The sequence below is a fragment of the Acinonyx jubatus genome, chromosome F2 (genome assembly GCF_027475565.1).
Source record: "Acinonyx jubatus isolate Ajub_Pintada_27869175 chromosome F2, VMU_Ajub_asm_v1.0, whole genome shotgun sequence".
Taxonomy (NCBI): Eukaryota; Metazoa; Chordata; class Mammalia; order Carnivora; family Felidae; genus Acinonyx; species Acinonyx jubatus.
In genome coordinates this window covers 58296948-58310593 of record NC_069394.1, presented here as the reverse complement: position 1 = coordinate 58310593, position 13646 = coordinate 58296948, and the positions used below count along the sequence as shown (strand labels likewise).

Genomic DNA, 13646 nt, shown 5'->3' with positions numbered 1-13646 from the left:
GTGTAAGACAATTTCACTTCCAATGTTCAAGGGTAGTCATTTTTTTAAAAGATAACTTTTAAGTGTTTAAAGGTTTATATGAATCACAATTCAAACTTTTTTTGTATAGTTTTCTTTCACTTATAGTCTGATCTGTACTTTTCATTAAGGTAAGATGTGTTCTTTTTGAGTTTTAGGTGTGCAAATAACTTACCAGCCAAAAAGTAGTTATTGAGTTAATATTATGTGCTAACTACTTTTCTAGGCACTGTGAAGCTACAGAAATTATAATCCTTGTCCAAAAGAAATTTATGATCATGCGGCAGTTAGAAGATTAATTCTACACATGATAGAGAAGGAATAATAAACCATATAATCAAATACAGAATAAAATGGTATTAGTTCCAGGTGCGATAAATGTTGGTTTATACTTCCTCATTTTGTCTCCAAAAGGATTTGAGACAAAGGATTTGAGACAATTTGTAGAAGTAATCTGGAAAACCTATAGAGAAGACTTGTAGAGGTAAAGAGGAAGTGAGTTTATGCCACTAAAGACACACCCTGAGCCAAGTCACCAAGGTTGTGATAGGCATCCTCTCATATGGAGGCAACTGACCTGACTAGCCTAGTATTCATGGGAAATAGGAAGCGATAGCACGACAGAGAAAGAAGGATTTATATTTGTGGACTAAGAGTCTTTTGGAACTTCAAACAGAGGAATAATAAGATGTAAGGGTGTTTATGAAATTCTGGTAAATGGGTTATTAGGCTTTAGAAAAAACTGAAGTCAAGTAGTTAGTTGAGCATTTATTTGAGCATCCCATACCATGATTGCCTAAGATGGAGTAATCAAAGTCTAAATGGATAGAGATAAATAAATAGATATTTCAAGGGGGAATTGGTAGGTTTGGGCTAAATTATATACTAGGAATAGGTGACCAGTAGTGACATGAATAGAGACAGAGAAGTTGAAAGAAAATATTTTGTAAAGTATATAATAATTATTCTGGTATTGTGGAGTATGAAATTAGTAGAAAGCAGTGTAGAGTATGAAGTCACAGTGTGAGTGAGAGGTGCAGTCTGAACACAAAGACGTCTGGACAGCTTTCTTGATGAGATATTGTGACATGATTGAGGACCCAAGGCCAGAGACTGAAGGCATACCAAACTTACAAGGTAAAGGTAGAGGGAGGAAGAGTGGACTAACGTGTTAGAAAACAATATCCAAAAATTGTTCTAAAATTAGCAGGTCATGTATAAATTTTCAGTCAGGAAACGGTAAACAAGTAGAGACAAAATACTGAAATCCTGGAAAGGGAAGAGGGAATAATTGTGGACATGTCTCACTTCTACCATTATCCATCCCTTCCAGAAATGTAAGACTTTAAAGTCACAAGTTTGAAGATTTAACTTTTGAGAGAAGGGGTAGTTCTTATTCTAAGTACGGGGTGGGTGGGGGGATACTAAGTTAGAGGATAGGCATACACATAAAAAAATCTTGAGAGATAGAAATGAGGATAAATTTGTCCATTCTGTCCATTTTTATTGTACTGTCCATTATTATTGTACTGGGTAGTGTGCCAGCCCAGTGAGAGTTCAGAGATGAACAAGAGAGAGTCTTCTCTTTACCTTATTACTTTCTGAAGGAGATAAGTACAACATTAACTAACAAGTCTAGCTATATAAGTAAGTACAATCTGCTTCTAAATCATAGTGCTCATAGTTCTCAGACCAGCACTATTACCATGACCTAAGAATATATTAGAAAAGCAAATTCTTGACCCTACTCCCATCCTAGACCAGCAATCTGTGTTTTTTTTGTTTTTGTTTTTACTTTGTTTATTTACTTTGAGAGAGAGAGAGACCTGGCCGGGGGGGGGGGGGGCGCAGAGAGAGAGGGAGAGGGAGAGAGAGAATCCCAAGCAGACTCTGTGCTGACACAGAGCCTTACATGCTAGGGCTAGAACCCACCAATTGCATGATCACGACCTGAGCCAAAATGAAGAGTTGGATGCTTTAACAACTGAGCCACCTAGGCACCCCCAGCAACCTGTGTTTTCACCTGCCCTCAAGATGATTCTGATAATGCTAATATTTGAGAGCCTCTTGTCTAAGAGAATTAGGAAGGTAAGGTGAATTAGAGGCTGGGAGTGGGTTGGTTGGGATTTGGGAGGTCCATGAGGCAGACCATCAGCCTTTCAAGGGGTATATCTGATAGGGATATAAGTGAATTGGTAGGGATAAAAGATTAAAAAGTCGCTTTTAGGTATCATAAATTACTGTTACCATTGGCCTTTTGTACACATTCACCTTGCATTTGTTGCCCATTTCATTAAAGACTCTAAATGTGGGCATTGACATCAGAGAAGGGGCATGGAGTTCCACCACAGTAGATAGTGGTAAGATTAAGTGGTAAGTAGAGTCTTGAAATTTCTTCAAAACATGTGTTATGATCAGTAACTACAGGTGCGTGGAACACCAGCTCTGCACAATGACACCTTCAAATTAGTCAAGGCCTCTATTTTATGTAATATTAGACTGTATAGCTTATATAATAAGTAAATATAATATATATAAATATATAATATATTATATTTACTTATTTTGATATAATCTTTAAATGCAGATGAATTAGGGTGAAACATGATGTGTATGATTATAGTTGAAAGACAGCCAACATAATTCCTTCTTGTCCTCTTTGTCTTAATCATTTCTTCATCTCCTTCCTTTGATTTTCTTCTTTTTGCTTCTTAACACCTGTCATTTTCCAAAGACTGTTCTCTGACCTACTTCTCTCTTTACCAAAACTACTTTAACTAGTACAATTTCAAGGATTTCATTTGCATCCCCATTTTGAAGAGTATATTTATTTCTAGTCTTCTCAAAATATTTTTGGAAGTCCAGGGCCATTTCTTATAATCACAGTCTACTAAATTTTATGGAATTTAGTCCTTGTTTACTTCCAAATGCACACACTCTTATCTAACCACCCATCCATACCTAGAAACATATACCTTAGGCCTCAAATGAGAGATTGTACATTCTGGTGTTGCTTTGTTTTCCCCTAGATTTCTCCACTACTTTTCTCATTTATATAATTTTCTCAAACTTTACACCTGCTCCCTTGACTGGACTAAGATAAGTTACTTATTTACATATTAAGTAATTCTCTAGTGTTGATTGGTTTCTGGACAGAACTTGACCTGCAAGCATTTTCTGTGTCCTGTGCTCATCTGGCCCGACATAATAAATCCTGACCATTACCCAATTCCCAGTACCGTGTCTCTAACTCCACAGCTTGATATTTCCAAGTGGATATCATTTCAAACTCAACACATGCAAATTAAGCTTCCCCTTTTATTACTCAAATGGGATTTTCTTCCCAAATTGTTAGTAAGAGTGTTCCCCCCCCACCAAGCTTCTAGGCTTAAAACTTTTGAAGATTGAAACTTTTATTAATGATCCACTTATGAAACCCTATTCTTTGGCTACATATAATCACTTTGTCCCATAAAATTACTCTGTTATTTTTGTCTCTGTGCCTAATTTCTACCTATTCCTCTTAGGGAGACAGAGAAGGCTCTGTCTTCACCTCTATCAATTTTATTTTTAGCCATATTTTATATTCAGCTTAATTTTTATACCTTGATAAGAAATCCCCAGTTAACCTGATATTGGCTATTTATCTTTCATTTAAATATTTCTGGATGACTTTCTTCTATTACTTAGTACATGAACTTATTTATTTATTTTTAGTTTCAAGTTTTTATTTGAATTCCAGTTAGTTAACATACAGTGTAATATTAGTTTCAGGTGTAGAATTTAGTGATTCATCACTTACATACAACACCCAGTGCTCATCACAACAAGTTCCCTTCTTAATACTCAGTACTCATTTAGCACATCCCTCTGCCCACGTCCCTTCCAAAAACCCTCAGTTTGTTCTCTATAGATAAGATTCAGTTTTATGGTTTGCCTCTCTCTCCTTTTTTTCCCCTATGTTCATTTGTTTTATTTCTTAAATTCCATATATAAGTGAAATCATATGGTATTTGTCTTTCTCTGACTTATTTCATTTAGCATAATACTCTCTAGCTCCATTCATGTCATTGCAAATGGCAAGATTTCATTCTTTGTTATGGGTGAGTAATAACCACATCTATATCTATATCTATACCTATATCTATATCTATATCTATCTACTTATAAAATCACATCTTCTTTATCCATTTATCAGTCAATGGACACTTGGGCTGTTTCCATAATTTGGCTATTGTTAATAATGCTGCTATAAACATTGGTGCATGTGCCCCTGAGAATCAGTATTTTTTGTATCCTTTGGGTAAATATCTAGTACTGTAATTGCTGGGTCATTTCTATTAGTGGTAGTTCAATTTCTAACTTTTTGAGGAACCTCCATATTGTTTTCCAGAGTGGCTGCACTAGTTTGCATTCCCATGGACAGGGTTCTCCTTTCTCTGCATCCTTGCCAACATCTTTTGTTTCCTATGTTGGTAACTTCAGCCACTCTGACAGGTATGAGGTGATATCTCATTGTAGTTTTAATTTGTAGTTCTCTGATGATGAGTGATGTTGTGCATGAATGTATTTAATTACAAGTTATCTTCTGCAATTTTCCCATAACATATATAAGACCCTAAGAATGCAGGGTGATTGATTTCTTATTATTATTTCTGTTGTGAACTTTAGTGTTCAACAGAGGATTAAAAATTGAGTAAACAATTCATAATTGTTTAATAATTGATAATTTATTTATATAAACTCACTTTCCTCCAAAATGATGGCATACTATAGCAACCAAGAGATCAGACTTTGCCCTCAGAAAGATGTAGCTTTGTGGGGTGCCAGGGTGGCTCAGTCGGTTAAGTGTCCGACTTCAGCTCAGCTCATGATTTGGCAGTTCATGGGTTCGAGCCCCATGTTGGGCTCTGTACTGACACCTCAGAGCCTGGAGCCTGCTTCAGATTCTGTGTCTCCTTCTCTCTCTGTTCCTCCCCTGCTCACGCTCTGTCTCCCTCTCTCTCAAAAATAAATAAAGATTTAAAAAATTTAAAAAGTAAATAAAATAAAGATAATAATTTAAAATAATGGCTGGCAAAAATACAAACAGACCAGGAATATAAAACCACATGAATACGTAGATATATAATCCTAGGGCCAACAATGGGCGCTGAAATGGACTGTCAGTTTCTGTTAACCATAGCAGGAATGGAAACACAATCAATTACAAGGTTTGAAATGGACATAAAGGAAAAACTTACAAAGTCTGGTGGAGAAATAAAGTTTTTCCTATTATGTATAAGAAATAAATTTTTCATGCTGAGACTTCTGGTGGAAACACTAAATGATGTGACTGACAACACACTTCACAATATCCCTGGAATTACTGAGATGGCACCATTCCTCTTGAAGTTAGCATTCTTACACTTGAGACATAGTCCCAATGCTCAGGTCAGGTGAAGCATCATTGCAGCAGGCTGAAAGAAATGTAGTCCAAAAGTGTGGCTCTCTGTTAACATTTAGCTTAATCCAGAGATAACATCTAGACGATCCAGATAGGTTCTCCAAACAACCCTATGTAAACATCTATAAAGTATTTGAAAGTTTACACATCACAGTGCAAGATTGTTCCAAAAACAATTTAGCTCTATTCTTTTCCCTAATCTTCTCCCAAAGCCCTCACTGCTAGGTTGTCGGATTTAGGGGCAAATATATCCTTAAATTTGCCAAAAGGAGGAATTTCAGACACACAGATTAACTCAATCTTTTTGGGGTAAGTACTACTTAGTTCAGGGTTTCTCCTCCATTCTTCTAGCCACGAGGATACTGGGGGGTAGATGAAATCTATAGAGCTTTTTAATTCTGTGTCTGTTTTTATGTCCTCTGGATGCTAATTAGTCAAAGTCAAATTAGTGTCAAAGTTCCCTGCACTGCCTGGTAGCTAGGCCTTATGTTAACATCTGCTCTTAAAATTGTAGTGAAACTTGAGCCTATCACTTAGAATGGAGTCCAGTGGCCCTCCCTTGATGTTTTGCTCTCATTTCAGCTCTCATTGGTCCTCAGAATTTCAATCTGGTTGTTCTTTCACACTCTTGGTTTGGATTTTACATCTCCACCTGCGGCCTCTGTTACAAGGTTACCTCATTCTTTGTTGTCCCTCTTGTGTTCCCCAAACTCTCCACCCCTGGACATGCAGGAAATTGCTTTCTGTGATACTTGTGATCAGAGGGAGATTAGCCATCTACCATATTTGCTCTTCTCTCTGGCAAATATGCCGTTCTATCCATGCCGCTACTCCATTCAGTGGGAATGGCATACTGGTACGGGGCACTCTGCAATGTACTTTCCTTGTAAAAGCCCATATTGGAAGTGAGTCAAAGCCTTTCTACATTTGGCCTCCTGCTCTGTATGAAGTATCTACCTTTTGCCATCCATGCTTTATCTCCAAGGATTGCAACCTGGATTTATAACTGTAGTGCTTATCTTCCTGTTTCCCTTCTTCTGTCCTCTGGAATAAGAAATGCTTTCTTTTTATTCCTTTTCTGTCTATAAAGTACTTCTCTTATGTGCTAGCCTCCTCATGCTTGATATTTCATTAACCTGTTCCTTTCCTTGGAGCCATAGTGGCAGGCAGGCTTTGTGGGAACATGATTTGAGGGAATAATAATAGTTATTTCAGCTTATCATTTTTGGAATATTAACCCATTATGTATAATTTTACTCAGCATAATTTGTCATAACTGTTGATTACCAGATAGTCGGAGGTTACTATCAAATGTCTCAAATGGTACATATTTAATTCTTTTCCTGTCACCCTTCACTAGAGGTGCCCAACTGCACGTTTCTAATCATGTTCTGTGTGAATGACAAATGAAGTACTTTGCCATACATAATCTGACTAATGACTCCACACAGCCTAATATAACCACCCCATATGTTCATTTCTAAATTTTTACTGGGCAGCTAATGAGACTTTCCCACAAAGTTTATCCAGACCTTCTTCATAGTGAGTGAAAGGACCAAAGAGAATTGATGACTCTGGCTGGAGTGCAGATGGCTTTTGGAAAGCCCAAGTTTTTCCTGGCTGTGTGCTGAGGTCTTGGATTAGGAAAAGGCCATGCTGATATTGCATTTGTTTATTTATCAAATTTAACAAACATCTTTTGAATGCCCACTATAGGAAAAGTCTGAAATTATGCCATGAATAAGTGCATTAAAATCTCTCAGTCTACTTGACCACAACATGAACCTCTTGGATTTTATTTTGATATATTCTTGGCACAGGGAAAATAAATATCTTATCTTTGGGTCATTGTACAGTTCTTTGTTTCTAGCATCAACTTCCTAAACATTAGGGGGTGGAGATGTACGGGGTTTTTTTATTGACTAGAATAGAACTTGAGGGCTTTTTGTCTCTGTGGGATAACCATACAATTTCTGGATGATCCTAACATCTGAGTTTGTTTTCCCTTCACTAAATAACCAACACACATACCCCAACTCAAACCATCTGCCTATAAAGTACTTTGGATTCTTCACGTGTTTCACCAGATATAACTAATATTTCATGCCAGAATTTACCACTGTAACTATATCTTTTATCTATTCACCATGAATGTGATTTTTGTATATCTCCTGGAGCCAGATGTTTACAAATTTAACTATACAATCTTTCACACCCATTAAAGTCTGATGTATCTACAAGCCTCTTAGTGGAAAATAACACAGGTCTCCAGCTGGCTATTTCGCAGACACCAACACAAACACGCTAGCTGTTTGAAGAGTTCCTTCATGCTTGTCCTCCTTCAGGGCTGTCAAAGTCCATAAATTTATAAAGTCTAGTTAAGCTATGAGATTCTCCTTTATCCACCAGACACATTGGTCTTGAGATTATTACCCAAGATTTCTGAAGGATGTCTCAGGGAGGTAGAGAAAAATATGTGCCTGTTTTAAGGATTGATCAGAAAACTGAAAGAGTGCCTTTGTCTTTTACTGACCTTAAAGAAACCATAGATCATGGTGTTCCATACACTTTGTTTTAAAGCATTAAGAGAATCCCTGAGATGAGTTAAAGCCCACCCCTTCTCCAGAAACATGAAATATCCACGGTAGCAACTGCTACATACATGTTCATTCAGGGCCTCATTTACTCCATGAATTATATAGAAAGATGAAAGCATAGCCTCAAATTCAGTAGGACAAAAAAGGTGGACAAGGACCCTCTAAAACAGCAGGGTTGTTCTAGGAGTGCAGTCATTGAGTTATTAAGATAAGAGGCTCTTGTCAGTTAGAAGCTCCTGTAACAGAATCAATCCCAGTGTGGTTTCTCTTTTATCTAAATCTCTTCTTTTGTCATGTGTTTATTAGCTCAGTGAACATATTTAATCTGCACTGTTGACCAAATTAATTTTTATTAATAAATTAATTTATTTTTAAATAAACAGCATTCCATAGTACATAGGATTATGTATAGCATGTAGTATTCTATAATTATATTTCTTTGTCCTCCTACAGTGTTTTATACACACACTTTCAGCATGCTTAAAAAGTATTATAAAGCCCATCAATTTCAGTTATTTTTCCTTGGAAACACTCTCTATTGGGGCTTTTTGTGTTTTTTTTCCAATCTAGACTGGTTGCTCTCCAGATTATATAAAGCTTGTGTTCTGATACTTCCCTTCACCAATATGATGAGAATTTCCTTTTTTTAATTCTCATGTAGAACCAATTTCTTGGAGTACATATCTAATACTTTTATTTATTCTTTTGTTTATTTGTAGCAAATTCTTTAATGGCTTCTCCTTTTTTGGATGAATGGCAAATTTTGAAGATCTTGGATGAATAAGAAACAATTTTGCTCTACTCTTATATTAAATATTCATTTAACAATTCTTTATTATTTTGTATTATTTATTTTATTTTTTAATGTTTATTTATTTTGAGAAAGAGAGAGAGCACGAAAGCAGGGGAGGGGCAGAGGAAGAGAGAGAGAGAGAGAGAGAGAGAGAGAGAGAGAGAGAGAGAGAGAGAGAGAATCCTAACCGGTTCCATGCTCAGTGTGGAGCCGAACACATGGCTCAATCTCACAAACTGTGAGATCATGACCTGAGCCAAAACCAAGAGTTAGATGCTTAATCGACTGGGCCACCCAGGCACCCCTATTTGTTTATTTTAAAATCAAGTTTTGTCAGGAACTTAAAGAGCTGCTTTGTTTTTCAGAACTGTTTCCAATGAGAAAGTTCAAATTTGGTCACATTTAATATTGTTAATTTTTATGCTTTTAAAGTGCAGAAAATCTAAAAGGTTTTTTTTGTTTGTTTGTTTTGGGTGTGGTTTTGTTTGTTTTACTTGAAGAAAAACAAACACACAGAAGTTGGAATAATCACACAAATATCATTATGATACATTTAGTTCCTAATCACTTTTTGTAAGAAAGATTAAAAAAAGAGATAATGGTGAATTAAAATACAGATACTTGAATCTGGCTTCACAATACCATGTAATACAACAAAATAAATTATAACTATATATATTTTATAGAATTTATCAACTATTTTAGAAATGTAGTATTTTGGTATTATTATGTCTATATATAGTGTTATTTAGAGAGCTCAAATTTTGAGAATATTTTGTAGGTTTATTCTGCACATTTTCTGAATCCAATAAATTCATGATCCTCTATGACATTATAAATGGACATACATATTAAACACCAAAATTCTATCATTCTTACAAAGCCTCCACCCTTCATCAGTGGCCCCCAAATACATTTTAGATTGATTAGTAATTATTAATGGTTAAATTGGTGAAAAAAGTTTGCAAAGATCACCTAGACATCTTTAAATATTGATGACCCCAGAATGTTATTGAGATTTGTCATTAAGCAAGAAAAAAATTTATTAAAGAGAAGTTAATACACAATTGATGCAATGTTTTCTTACTGTTTACTAAACTCTTTTTATAATAACATAAAATTACCTGTAATAATTTCGTTATCCAAGACAAGAAGGCTGTTACCCTACCTAAATAATGAACACGCATGAGCTTGTGAACTTATTGATTCTAACAGGAAAAAGAAAGTGGTTAATTGTAGTTGGGGTATAAAGCTGGGGTACAGAAATAGAAAGGAATGGTTTCAGCAAGTAAGGTTTACAAAGTAAATTGATTTATATTCTCAAGGCCCTTGCAAGGCAGGTGAAAGCAATTGAACTTGACTCTATGGCCAATGGGCAGCCAACAGAGAGTTACATGTACATGAGTGACATTATTCTATTTGCTTTTTAAGAAGGTAACCAAAAACAACATGCCTGCTGAATGAGAGGAGAGACACTGGAAAATCCTAGGAAAAGATAATGGGATTAACTTTAAGAAATCATAATAATGATTTGGAGAGAGAGAGACAGAGAGAGAGAGAGAGACAGAGAGAGAGGGAGAGACAAACCAAGAAACAGACTCTTAACTATAGAGAACAAGCTGGTGATTACCAGATGTGAGGAGGGCAGGGGGTGGATTAAACAGGTGTGGAGACTAAGGAGTCCTGTGGTCATGATGATCATCAGGTGATGTATGGAAGTGTTGAAACACTATATTGTACATCTGAAACTAATATAACACTGAATGTTAATTAAACTGTATTAAAATAAAAACCACTAACTAAAGAAATAAAATTGAACAGTAGAGAAATGAAAAAAGTAGTCATAAAAATGATATTTAAAAGGAAGTGGATTGGTGAGATATTCCAGAGATAAAATCTACAACTGATGGTGGCCAAGGGTGATGGGGTAAGGGTTTGGGTGATGGAGAGTGGGAGATACAGGCTTCTAGTTATGGAATGAATAAATCACGGGAATAAAAGTCACAGCTAAGGAATATAGTGATATTGTAAGAGTGATAATGTAATGGGACAGATGGTAACTACACTTGTGGTGAATGTAGAAAAATGTATAAATCTGTCAAATCACTAAGTTGTACACCTGAAACAAATGTAACACTGTGTGTCAGTGATGCTCAATTAAAAATATATGCACATGTTTTACAAAGTTAGTGTATGTATGAAGCAAGGTGAGAAAGAGTGAGGCACAAAGGATGATTTGGACTTCTGTCCTGGGGGTGACAGAATACAATTATACTTTCTATTTATATAGCATGTCACAATTTACAAAGCACTTTCATGTATGCTGCATTCCATTGTTTCAACCATCTGTGATAAATTAATATGAATTAAATTACAAATAAGGTTTATATAACAATCTTAAAAGGCTCTGACCACTACTAAGTACTTTCTTTGGGAGATACTATATGCAGGTACCTTTCCCAGTGACCTTTCTTCCTTAGAAAGTAGAAGTTGACTTGTGTTCCCCATTTTGAAGATACTTGTGTACACCTATATTGTCTTTGATTCTCCCCATGTCACTAGAGGAATGGATTTTTACAATGTCTTATTTAATAGGCATATAGTTGGGTCTCTGAAAAAAAAGTGATTTAAATAGTACTTCTCAAGCCTTTAAAACGCATATGAATCATCAGAGAATCCTAATAAAATGCAATCTGATTCAGGGGATGAGGGTCTGAAATTCTGCATTTCTTAAGGCTCCCTGCGATATCTATGTTACTAGTCCATGGAACAAATTTTGATTAGAAAGGATTTAGACCAAAGCCACGCATACATTTGTACAGACACACAGACACAAAGACACACATAGACACACACGGAGTGCCTTTGATTAAGCAGGTGTGCCATTCTGGGATATTTGTATCTTATTTCACTTCAAAAGTCACAATCATTTTCTCACAGGTTTCAAGACAGACAAAAATTGCTACTAATTGTATACATTATATGTGTGTTTTTGTGTTTTTCAGGAATGTAGCTACATTCCATTTCTGTCGCTGTTGGCAAGGATTCTCCTAAAGGTCTCTCAACACGTTAGTGGTCTTTTTCAAGAAGAGATCTCATAAAGAACCACCTCATTGTTAGTTGTTCATTAATAGTTCTTTTATTGGCAACTTGGATGTATGCCTCTTAATTTTGCAAGTATTTTAAAATTAAAATTACTTCCAAAGCATTTCAAATACTCCTGGCAATAACGTTTGCTTGGAAGCAGAATTTCTAATTCTCCTCCCACAGGTCTTTTCTTTTATGGTTCCATAGCCTTGTGGGTTTCCTTAATAGTCTGAAATTCCACAATATAATCCATGTGTGTTGAAAGACATCTGAAATCATCGACATGCCTCAGGGTCTCAGGATTGAGCAACTATCAGCTCTGTCCTCATGTAATTGGACTCTAAGAGGTCATCTCCCATTTAGGTCCAACTCAGAAATTCCTTCTCTCTCTTTCTCCTCCTCTATCCCTGTACTTCCTCTTAGAGAAAACCCATTTATGGTTCAGACACATTTCTTAAGGAATGCATTTTGATCTCCATGGAAGCCTGTCAAGTCAAACTTCAAGAGATAGTACCTTTTTGTGTACATGACAGAGAGGTAACCTTGAAGGCAATGGTTGATTTTTATGAGATTCTAAGCAACAGCTCAGCCATCCTGAAGAAAGGCTCATCTCCTTGGGCAATAGAGTCCTTTAGTCCTATATATGCTGGACAGCTACATGAGATATATTGAAAGGTATAGGTTAATCAGTGCTAGCACTAAAGTCTCAAAAGTCCTAGGATCTTTGAATGGATGGCCCCAGAGAGTATGTTGCCCAACTTCCTATTTAGTTCAGGAATCCTTAACACTGTGTCTTTGAGATTCATTCAAGGTGCCATGCATGAGTACCTTCTGAAGGGGTAAGACACTAGCTGGACAGCTCCATTTGTTGGATATCTGTAACTGTGAGCAGCCACATGCATTGTCTCAAGCTACTCTAATTTTTGTTATTATTCCTGCTTACCTCCTGTGCTTATATATTCTTGCCTTTTCAATTCTACAGTGTTAATTAATTTCTGTTTACAGCTTTCAGTATTGCACCTTAAGCTCTCCTAAATGACTTCACTTTAGGTAGGAGCTCAATACTTGCTAAAATATAGTGAAACTTGAACTTTGATACATGTTAACATTTAAGACTGCATCTCATCACTGTACTTTGAAATTCAGAGAAACTTCTGGCTTCAAATGCCTTACTGTTCTCTTCAGGAATTTGATGACGTCAATCTCGCCATAGGATATGTACCTTTTTTCCTCCCATTTTTGGCTGCACCAATGAAGAGTTAAACAATATGCATCAGGCCACACATACTGCTGAAGACCCAACTGGGAATATAGCCCAGGAAATTTGGCTCCCAGTTCGGTGTGTTTCTAACCACATGACCATCATTTCTGATGACTGTAAATTCACATAGTACTCTTCCTGCCGAAATATGCAGAAGACAATCACATTGGCAAACTGGACAAGTCAGTGCAGGTTAAGTAAGTTCCTAAACTGAATGGTGTGTATTTTCCAGGATTCCTGTTGCCACTGACTATGAATTGTCCACATTTTACTAGTGATACCATGACACATGGCATTTTTGAGGGTCCTTCCATTGCAGATTGCCCTAACATTCACATTCTTGGCACTTGTCTTGCTGGGCACGGCTTTTGCTCCAATGCCATCTTTCTGAGAAGGAACTTCTAACTGTTGTCAGTCAGTTGCTGCTGTTAAATTCTTCATTGC

General features: G+C 36.3%; 1 long non-coding RNA gene across 1 annotated transcript in view; it reads right to left on the bottom strand.

Annotated features, from left to right (window-relative positions):
- The window catches only part of LOC128312780 (uncharacterized), a 146133-nt gene that overhangs the window by 37226 nt on the left and 95261 nt on the right, over window positions 1–13646 (bottom strand). The window lies entirely within an intron of this gene.